This window comes from Osmerus eperlanus, chromosome 20 (genome assembly GCF_963692335.1).
Source record: "Osmerus eperlanus chromosome 20, fOsmEpe2.1, whole genome shotgun sequence".
Taxonomy (NCBI): domain Eukaryota; kingdom Metazoa; phylum Chordata; class Actinopteri; order Osmeriformes; family Osmeridae; genus Osmerus; species Osmerus eperlanus.
This window is the reverse complement of record NC_085037.1, coordinates 12,677,422-12,689,297: the sequence shown is the minus strand read 5'-3', so window position 1 is coordinate 12,689,297 and position 11,876 is coordinate 12,677,422.

Genomic DNA, 11,876 nt, shown 5'->3' with positions numbered 1-11,876 from the left:
CCCCCATGGAAACACAGACCCTCTCTCTGTCCCATGATGACCCACTGGGCCAGAGAGGAATTGACCGGTGGAACACCCCAACCTCACCTCCTCAACATGCACAAAATCAATAAACCACAGCCAACGTACCAACAGACTTGGGGTGGTAAATCAACCAAGAGACTAATATTGAAAGTCTCTGCACACACAGGCTAGAGCATCTCAAATATTGAACAAAGGAAGTTATATATTGCTGCAAGAAAGGCTGAAATATAACGATTCTCCCCCTTAGTCACCTAGATGGGCAATAGTCCACTCAGCTGTACTTTAATTTGTGGTTTGGTTTTGGTTGCAGGATTCGAGATAAGATACGATTTTGACTAAATGGTTGCAATTTTTGCCAACTGCAATCAGTTCCAGGTAGGGTCAAATCAAGACAAGGATAATGTGGAACTCCAGTGGAACAGAAAATAAATAACTGAATTGATTTATCACCGTTGCACTAATTAGTTTATACTCCAACCAGCGTCTACCAGTTTCGCAATCTCCTTGATATTTGCTGATGATAACGCAATCTAGCATCTCCCAATTGCTTTGTTCAACATAATGCTTAGTATTGCATTATAAAGTAGTAGGACGCTCAGCTGTGAGCAAATCAATAGTTTTCTAGCCACCGGGCAATCGGATTAACCATCCAATTCCCTCATTTCACTGTGAAATTAGTTTAGTTGCAACAGAACTTGTTTTCACTGTCAAGCACATCAACTTGGATGATTTATAGATTCCAAAAAACGGGATGCCTATGACCAAAATAAAAGCTACGAAACCTTAACAATACAAGCAGACTGTACCAAGTGCACAAACTAAGAATGAACTTCAACAAAAAGCAGCAAGCTCTGAGATAGCCAAGACCTGCTCGACCTCCACCTCTCATTAAAGTGTTACCGACAATGATGATGACGGATCTAAACTCTCTAGCGGATTAGGACACAACAATGTTAGGAGACAGATTACCGCCGGACACCATTAAACCTTGCAGTGCACAGTACGCACAGGCATTACTAAGTACGAGGGGACGTCTTCCGGGTACGCTTTCATATAGCCGAGCGCCACGTTAACCTCTCCAATAAACCACATTCCAGACGTCACATTTTTGAAAGGACGCGGGCAAAGAGCCAAATTGGCGTCCACACGAGAAGGGAAATCGTCAAAAGCAAAACTGGACGGATTTATTGCAGGACCAAGCTAATTTCCTAGACAGCCACCGCTAACCTGACCATCCTTCAAATCGAGTTTTCATTCATTGACAGGATGCATATTATTTAGCTTTAACTCAAACCCAAAACGACAAAAACACCTATATTTTCGTCCCGGCAAGGAGACACCGGAAAACAAAGCCAGGAAAGCTTTTAGCGATTCACCGTGAATAATGAATGAATTAACGTTAACCGAGTAGGACGCCCACGAGGAGCGTCACATAGCTAGCCTAGCTAGAGCTAGCTACAGTAGCTAGCCAACTAACGCTATATGTCCGCTAGCCAGCCAACTACTTTATCAACGCTCTGCTAAGTCTAGCCCTAAGAAAACTTACTTGGAAAATCGAACGACACATAGAAGTGTATAAAAAGTTTATTGGCTTGGATGTCTAGCTCGCTGACGTTAGCACTAACTACAGCTACGATGAACGGCATTATTAAGGAGAGGGTCAGGACACTTGAGCAGCTAGCTAGCTGGCAGGGTAACGTGAGGCCAAGAATTCAACCACTGACAGCAGCATGACTGGATTGTGGCTGCGCAACTTTAGAAAAACTTGCCACTAGCCTCTGACAAGCTGTCAACTTGATCGCCATACTGCTTGTACCAACCACCCCCAAGACCATCGACACATATACACACAGACGGCATGCTAAAACAGCTAGCTAGCTGGTTACTCACCATGGATCGAACTCGTGGATGATGCTCTCAAACCGGATCACTGCAAAAAGTCTAGAGCTGAATCCTGCTAACCAGGCCAGAAAAAGAATGGTGAACGAGAGTAAAGACTGCCAGCCTGCCGGCTGCGTGAGACCGCCAGACAGGCCTACTTTTCCCCCTCCTCCACCCGCGGCGATGGGTCGGCTGTTGCCCTGCACCGAGCCCCCGGCATTGGGGGACGCTTTGTGCTTTCCGTCGGTAGCTGAGTGGTGCTCCGCCATATTCTGCGTGGTTTGCGGAATCAGCGGGTCTAACCGAGCGCCCTGCTGCCACGCTCCCCTTTCTGCCTTGTTCGTCGTTGCGTACAAGTCCCTTGGTTTTAGTACGTTTTTCTCTCTCCCCTTTTCTATCGATTAACGGCCTTTATTTGCAGTTGCTTGCGTAGATAACCACCATTATATCCTCAATGCAAACTCACGCTCTGCAAAACTCAATCAGATTGAATGCCGGTAGGGAGGGATCGAGTAGGCGGGACTGGCATCTCTGACAGCCTCTCACAGAACGACATGTATAAAGTGGGCGGAGCAAAGACCGCTGAACCGTTGGTCGGTGTTGGTGTTGGGTGAAACCAAAATGATGGACAGATTTTATAGTCAATGGAATCAGAGAAAAAGAGAGCGAGAGAGAAAGAGAGAGAGATTAAAAAAAAAGGGACATCAAAAACCTTGTAATTTTTTTTCTCAATTTTATGTTTTTTCATTGAAAAATATTTACTGTTGGAACACGAAACGGTCTTACAGGCCGTCTCCCTCAAACAAGACGTTTCTCAAACGAGACCCACCTGGATGGTAAACCGAATAACGCACACACTGACGCATCAAAGAGATAGTATAAAATCATAGTACAATTAGAAAGTGTTACATTGCAAATGCTGACTGTGAAAGGTGATGGGGTTTTTTGCCCCTCGGTGTTTTTGGACGTGAGGGGAGTGAAATCAGAATGCTGTGTCATTGTCAACACTGCACAAACTATGTCTTGCACTGGAATGGGTAAGCTATAGCTCAATGATAAGAGCGTTTTATTGCAGATCTAAAGTTTGAAGGTTCAAATCCTTATCTGTGCATCACTTTGGCTGAAAGCATATGTTAAATATGTCACCACTGCACTGGTATCACTCTGCTCCTGCAGATCCTTGTTTGTTTTCAAAGTGCTTATTTTTAACATTTACTCTATGCAACACGTCCTTGATCAACGAGGAAAAGGATGTATCATGTTTTGTTCAATAATTTGTACACAGAAAAGGAAGTCTTAACAAGAACACATGACTTGCGAGCTCAAACTGAGGCCCAGCGTTCCGGAGGAAGTACTGTTTACATCAGTGGTTCTCGCCCCTGGTCCTGGGGCCTCCCTGCCCTGCATGTTTTAGATGTTTCCCTGCTCCAACACACCAGATTCAAATGAACGGGTCATTATCCAGCCCAGCAGAAGCCTGATAACGACCCGTTCATTAGAATCTGGTGTGTTTGAGCATAGACGAGGGGGTGAATATTCATGGTGGAACAAGATGTAGGTAATGGAAGCTTTGGCTGGCGTAGCGAGTGCAGCGGGCCATGATAGAGGGATTTACATTTAGCAGTCGCTCTTATCCAGAGCGACTTACAGTAAGTACAGGGACATTCCCCCCCGAGGCAAGTAGGGTGAAGTGCCTTTCCCAAGGACACAACGTAATTTGACACGGCCGGGGATCGAACCAGCAACCTTTTGATTACTAGCCCGATTCTCTAACCGCTCAGCCACCTGACTCCCTATGGGATGAAGGAGAACAGAGAAGAGGGGGATCAGAATGCAGGAGGAGAGGAGGAGGAATAACGGAGGACTGGATTAAATTAGAAAACAGATTAGAGAAAGTAGAAAGGAAAAGAGAGGCGTGATTATCAGAAATATTGTTTGGATGTGAGCAGGTGGAGGAACGAGAGAGGAAGAGAGAGAGACGAGAGAGAGAGACACACACAGACAGGAGAGAGAGAGGATATGAGGAAAGTGTGTGAGTTGAAGATGCCTGCTGGGTGAGTCCAGAATCACATTAGTCCGGTAATCCAGACAAAGCACTGCAGAAGCGTGCCTTTGCTGCATCCTTGTTTCAAGGAGAGAGATTCAGCCAGTCACACACAAACAATGCTTTCCATTCACCAAGATTGTCTCATGCATCAATGGATGCACACACACACACGTACGCACTCAAATACCCAGGCAAAAACACACACACACTCACACACACACTCACACACACACTCACACACACACTCACACACACACTCACACACACACTCACACACACACTCACACACACACTCACACACACACTCACACACACACTCACACACACACATACCCAAAGTGAGAAAATGTGACCTTTGAATTAAATGGAAATGCAAGCTCCAAATGTTGTTTCCATTGTCAAGCCCTCCGTGAGTACCAGCAGAGAGAAGACCAGTTGCTGGGCAAAGAGTCTCTGCTTGCTGGGCAAAGAGTCTCTGCTTGCTGGGCAAAGAGTCTCTGCTTGCTGGGCAAAGAGTCTCTGCTTGCTGGGCAAAGAGTCTCTGCTTGCTGGGCAAAGAGTCTCTGCTTGCTGGGCAAAGAGTCTCTGCTTGCTGGGCAAAGAGTCTCTGCTTGCTGGGCAAAGAGTCTCTGCCTTCCTCCTTTCCTCCAGAGACAAAGCCCTGAGTGTTTGTTTGCTTTGCTATCTTTTGTGACTGCTTGTTTGCCAGCTTTCATGAGTACTATTAGGGAGGCATGCTGGGAAAGAATATTTTAAGCAGTGTGCAGGTGTCTTCACCAACGTTTGTCATGAAAACAACACAAATTAGGAGGGGAGGATGTGTGTTTGGGGGAAAATCAGCTAGCTCTTGTTCTCTTCCTCGCCATACTGAAAGGGTTGTTAGGCATTGTCATGTCCTTGCACAATCAGGGGCAATCTCTGCTGATGTGGCTGCGTTGCAGCAGTCTTAAACAGGACACTGTGTAAAGGGTGCAGACAGAGAGGTCTGGAAGATACAGATGTCTCGTCTCACACAATCCATTGGCTTCAACAATTTCCCTGAGTTGCATTGAAATCACCCGAGCAATGTGTTGTGAGTTGCACTGATATCACCCACTATTGTGTTACCTGTAATGCAAGCTTTCCAAGATAGCATACAGACTCTCTGGAAACAGCCTGGGTTCTTCTTTTTTTTTTCTTTCTCCTTCACGCAGAATACTTCTGAGCTACGCCCTCCTTTCTCTGCAGATGGTGTGTGAATTGTAGAGCGGAGTGTTCTGGTGGCACAATCTGCTTCAGGTTGGGTTTTCAAGAACGACGCTGTTAAAAGCTGGCACAGTGGGTGTCTGTATTCATAGCGGCACATCTGCCTTGTTCTGCATATTTGAATAACCACGAAGAACCAGGAAGTAGAAAAGCAAGAGAGGCTTTATTTTAACACGATCAGAACTATTAAAGGTCCCATGACACAACAATTTCACTTAATGTTATTTAACATTAATATGAGTTCCCCTAGCCTAAATTCAAAAATTAGGGTTAGGGTTAGGGAAACAGCTGACCTTAACTCTAAACCAACAACATAGTTACGGTGAGGTGTGGTAGCAGAGTCAGGATCAGGATTAGTTATAGCCATAACCCAATCCCTAAGTCTAACCTTGTCCCTCATTTTTTGTGTTAGGGTTAGACTTTTAGGATTATGGCTATAAGACTAAGGCCTATATAAAAGCATCCAAAAACAGCATGTCATGGGACCTTTAAAGTCGACGTCTTTTCCTAAACTGCTTTCTTAGAGGAAAGGTTTTTTGTTGTTGTTGATAGATTCAAAAGTTGAATGAAAACTAGTCAGTTAAACAATCCTGCTCTCCCAGTAGGAGCTGCAGAGTTGATTGTTGAGGCTGAAAAAGGGGAACTTGATGAATAACACTGTCAACGTCAGAGCTCTCGTCTTCAGGCCAGTCGGAGCTGTCAGTCAAATTCGGGTCCCATGACAACGAGGGTCTTCGGTCAGAGAGCAGGTCACCTGCTTCCTCTGATCAGTGACGCGCCATTTCACCTTGAACACGCCTCATTACTTCACCTTGCTGTTGGCCAGCGAACCGAACATGTCCAGGTGTGAGAGGGACCTCGCCTGCTGCCTCGCACACCTGGGGGCTGGGGATGCTAGTCTGTCCCCTGCTAGTCTGACTCCCGCAGTTAGATTTCAGTCCAAAAATATAGGCAACATCCAAACGATGATGTGATATTTTGAGTTTATGGTGTAGCCTACATTCCAGACCATGTTTGCAGATAAAACATAAGTAGAGTAGAACTTCTCTAGATACCCTATGGGCTGCTGCACTTCCTGATTTGACGTAATGAGATGTCTGATTAGAACCTTGTATCCTTGCCTACTGACAAATTACTGGCGAATACATGAATAAAATATTGGAAATGTAAGTGAAGTGAACGTTTTAACATTCTTTATAAATACCGTGCCCTTGGTGATATTTCCTTTCAAAACAGCAGAGTCTAACACTCACTCTTTAATGTAGTAATTAATCTACAAGAGATGAAAATAGTTTTTTACGTCTACTGCCAACACACTCAGTAATAGTTGAGGCAGAGGCAGTCTCTTATACAACGGGGACCCGGATTTGCGTTTCTGTATTAGTTTTTACTCTTCCTATTGACAATCGTAGGTTTTATTAAAATGGTATAAATGGTGTCACATACATTTGTGTGTGTGCACAATAGGCTACTTAGCCTATTTGTGCATTTGTGCAATTCCCTTCTTTATTTTTAGATGCACTTGTGTAACGGTGTGAAAACTGTGAAACTCACTCCTCAGGTATGTAGCAGGCCACCTGCGTCAACGCAGAGCTAGCTTTTCTTTGGCGTAGTTGGTAATGGTCGCGCTTGGCAAGTCAGAGGTCGAGCGTTCGAATCTCGCGAGTGGCGAATGATACCTCGTTGTGACGGAGCGTGGCTACGTCTGTTACATACCCGTCACACTTGTACAAAAAGCTAAATTTCTGTGAATAACTAACTATATCTAATCTAACGACACGGGAGTTTTCATAGAGGGAAAAACAAGGCCCGTTTGACCGAATCGTTCAATAATCAACGGAATCAACATTGCTAGGTTTTAACTGTATCAACCCGCAATAGTAGTCTACAGTAGGGTGCCCATCTCCAACGTTAACAGTGAAGCGCAATATAAAACTTTCCTTTCAAAGTCTCACGCCAGACGTAGGACCGCTCTTGCAGGTACGAATGTCAAACGGCATGAAACTGAGACGTCGATATTAATCATTTAACGTGTCAAAGCCGGAAGGCTCTGACATGTTTGAGGCTGTTTCTGCCTCCGGAAGTAAGATAAGCATCATCAACAGTTCTCTTGTCTTACGGATTGTAGAAGCTTTAAGCGCCTGAGCCTGAGCCTGCCATTCAGGGATGGTAAATTTCGTGAGGAAAAAGAAAAAAAAACAGAACTTCGCCTGACATCATCCCTTGGGGGGGCGGAGGGAAACAGGATTCAGATGTTGAAAAGTGTGGCTCCCAATTTCCAAGCTGCCTCAGTTGACAAATGACTCCCCTCACAGGTTGTTGAGTGGCCTCACAGACCCACTCTCCCATTCCAGCAGGAACAGATTTATGTGATGCTACCGCACTGAACAAAGAAAGAAAAAGAGACATGTCTGGCGGCAATGTAGTAAATAAGGAGTGCTGTTCAATTATAACTCAAAACTTGCATCCAAGTTACATTACATTTACATTTAGTCATTTAGCAGACGCTCTTATCCAGAGCGACTTACAGTAAGTACAGGGACATTCCCCCCGAGGCAAGTAGGGTGAAGTGCCTTGCCCAAGGACACAACGTCAGTTGGCATGACCGGGAAGCGAACTGGCGACCTTCGGATTACTAGCCCGCTTCCCTCACCGCTCAGCCACCTGAAACTACCTGAAGCTTACGTTCGACAGGCTCACCGACAGAAAAGCCGATTGCCACCAGGCTTTTTTCGCGTCCCGTGCTGCTGTACCATGGACAAGAAACAACCCATATTGCCACAGTATTGGAAGGAGGGATTGAACCGTCGCTTTCTTAATCTGCAGTTATACGCACTAACCATTCAGCTACACCCTCCCTCGGTTCAATTTAGTGCAAGGGCTATCAGGACATGAGCGTTATTAATGGTTCACATTCTCTTCATGCATATATTTGCTCTCATGGGCTTTTTCACGACACCAGTACATTGAGAAGGACGAGAGTTTGAGACATGAGTATAACTTAGAGAAGCACGGTTTTATCCCCTTTAGTCACATCCCACTGCAGACATATATTTCGTAAGATAACCTATTGGCTGGCTGAATTATATAGGTCATACGTATCCAAATATTAAAACCATGCATAAAACGAGAGAGGACCGTCCTCAGCCCCGAGTCAGGACTGTGTGTCTGGGCTCTGCTCGTGACCAATCGATTCTCCTCAGGTCGGCCTCTCTCGTCTGGTAGAGCATTTTTCACACCTCTAAAACGAAGTTGCACCGATTTTGTCTCAGTGGAAAGAAGGGAGTGGACGAGAGAGGAATAGAGGGAGAGAGGGATCGGGGAGGGAGGGATGAGAGAGGGATAGAGGGAGAGAAGGAGGGATGGAGGAGAGAGGGATAGAGGGATCGGGGAGGGAGGGATGAGAGAGAGATAGAGGGATGGAGGAGAGAGGGATAGAGGAGAGAGGGATAGGGGAGGGAGGGATAGGGGAGGGAGGGAGAGGGGAGGGAGGGAGGCATAGGGAAGGGAGGGATAGGGGAGGGAGGGAGAGGGGAGGGAGGGAGAGGGGAGGGAGGGATAGGGGAGGGAGGGAGAGGGGAGGGAGGCATAGGGAAGGGAGGGAGAGGGGAGGGAGGGAGAGGGGAGGGAGGGATAGGGGAGGGAGGGAGAGGGGAGGGAAGGATAGGGAAGGGAGAGGGGAGGGAGAGGGGAGGGAGGGATAGGGGAGGGAGGGATAGGGGAGGGAGGGATAGGGGAGGGAAGGATAGGGGAGGGAGGGAGAGGGGAGGGAGAGGGGAGGGAGGGAGAGGGGAGGGAGAGGGGAGGGAGGGATAGGGGAGGGAGGGATAGGGGAGGGAGGGAGAGGGGAGGGAGGCATAGGGAAGGGAGGGAGAGGGGAGGGAGGGAGAGGGGAGGGAGGGATAGGGGAGGGAGGGAGAGGGGAGGGAAGGATAGGGAAGGGAGAGGGGAGGGAGAGGGGAGGGAGGGATAGGGGAGGGAGGGATAGGGGAGGGAGGGATAGGGGAGGGAAGGATAGGGGAGGGAGGGAGAGGGGAGGGATAGGGGAGGGAGGGAGAGGGGAGGGAGGGATAGGGGAGGGAGGGATAGGGGAGGGAAGGATAGGGGAGGGAGGGAAGGATAGGGGAGGGAGGGAGAGGGGAGGGAGAAGGGAGGGAGAGGGGAGGGAGGGAGAGGGGAGGGAGGGAGGGAGGGAGAGGAGAGAAAGAGTGAACAGGAGCATGCCAAGCCCTGTTGGCTTTTTGAGGGTGATGTCATTGCTGACCATGAGTCTGTGACTGGAAGGCAGCAGGGTTCTGGAGGGTGTACACCACACACACACACACACACACACACACACACTAACACGCGTGCATTGTAGAAACCCTTCCCCTCGAGGCCATGATTATGTGCTTCACTTACTGTACACGCACTTTACCTACATCAGTTGGGATAATAGCGTCTGCTAAATGAATAGGCCCTACATGTAATTATAAATGTCATTTATTGACAGTAGTCCTCATTACACCCATAGACCCCAGCACACATGCTAGTAATAAGGCTGTGGTGTTTGTCTCATATCAAGTCAATATGAATAGACCATGTGGAGAGAGTTGCATGTGTTCAGGGAGTCAGGTGGCTGAGCGGTTAGGGAATCGGGCTAGTAATCAGAATGTTGCCGGTTCGATTCCTGGCTGTGCAAAATGATGTTGTGTCCTTGGGCAAGGCACTTCACCCTACTTGCCTCGGGGGGAATGTCCCTGTACTTACTGTAAGTCGCTCTGGATAAGAGCGTCTGCTAAATGAATAAATGTAAATGTGTTCAAGTGGATAATTCACAGACTGATCTCAATATCAGACTGGTTGATATCAATTATGGCACTCAGTCAAATGAGGGCTATAGAACATCTCTCACAATCGACCGAGATGGAAAGCTGCCCCATCAGTCGTGGCGCGTGTTGTTGATGTTGCCCCCGACACAGCTCTCGAGCTTAAACTGTTTTGTTTGTGGCTCATGGAGGAGGGGGACGAATAACGACGCGTCACCGTGGCAACCTGTCTCGGCGTTGGCAAGAGATCGTCGTCCTCTCTCCATCAATCTGTGGTCGCCGGCAGGAATTTACAAACACACCGTAGCAATCGTGTATATTTTTCACGCCTACAATCGTCTCTGAGTTAGCCAGGTTAGAGACAACTTACAGGCTTAATTGGGAGGATGACTATAAGTGAGAGAAGGTTGCAAGCATATATTTTCAGCAACTTCAAGGGCCTTCTTCAGACTTTGGAAAGCTGGAAGAAAACAAGTTATGTGGTGAATTTACGTGGTGATGTAATGCCAGAAAAAGGTTTTGTCTGTGTTAGACAGATTGAGAAAGAGGGAGAGAGGGAGAGAGAAAGAGAGAGACAGGAGTGAAAGAGGAGGGGAGAGAGGTGGAGAGAGAAAGAGCGAGAGAAAAACTAGTTGGAGCGAGAGGAAGAGAGAGAGAGAGAGAGAGAGAGAGAGAGAGAGAGAGAGAGACTTTCTCACCTTTGGCTTGTGTTTGTGTGAGTCTGAGTGTGTCATTCTGAAGCTAAGTTGGCCAAAGGGTGCCATTAAAACCCAATCAGGGAACACCAGGACACAGAACAGCTCCAGTGTTTGCTTGGGCAGGCAGTGGCTGTGAGTGTGCCTCTCAGTCATGGAAATATACCTCATTACAGTCGCAGCCCAACTCGTACAATTCCACCAGCCCAGAGAATGGACCATAACAGGAAATGACATGCACATGAAGCACCGTAGAGACAGGAAATGGTAATCTGGGGGATAAAACAACTTGTTTACCGAGGCTAAGACTACTGTATTGATGCAGTAGCCTCTGACGTCATCGAGTACAGATGTGTTCAGGGTCCGTTCTAATGGAACCACTTCGCCCTCTAGTGTTCAGCAAAATACAACACCACAGTTTTGGTTTAATATTTCAGAGACGCACACTACCCCAACATGGTCACTATCCTAGAGTAATATGTAGCTTTACCTTCAGTAAAGCTACATATTAAACTTCAATTAAACTTCAAGGTTTAATTGTTGTTTTGTGGTTATCTCTCCGTAGATGTGCATGTTCAGAGCTATTGAGGGCTTGGTTCCAAACAGCACGCTGCCTCAGGAAAGCTTTGCTATGTTACAAGACAGAAACACACTGTGGAGAAATGTGAAACTGTGGAGAAATTTAGCAAGAGAAGTACAAGGCAACTGCTTGACGTGTGTGTGTATGTGTGTGTGTGTGTGTGTGTGTGAGAGAGAAACCCCCCCACTGGAACAGATGTTGTGTCTGAGAACGGTGGACTCACAGCACTGCGAGATGGTGTATAGCGACTGTTTCAGTAAAGAGAAACAGCTTGTTTGGACTTGTTCACAGAGACTCTGGAAATAGAACATGATGCCTTCGTTTGCATCTGTTCCCCAGCAAAGTACATGCTTCCTCAGATAACACATACACACACACACACACACACGTTTTGAAAGAAAAACTCTTAACCCTTGTGTTATCTTCGGGTCATTCTGACCCATCAGTCATTGTGACCCACCTTCGTATTGCGACAGATTTACCGCATACAAAGACAAAGTGAAGCATTTTCTTTTAACAGCTAGGCTGTCTCAGACCCCCCACATTGCAAAGGTTAAAAGAAAATTATTTTAATTTGTTTTTGTATTGGGTAAAAT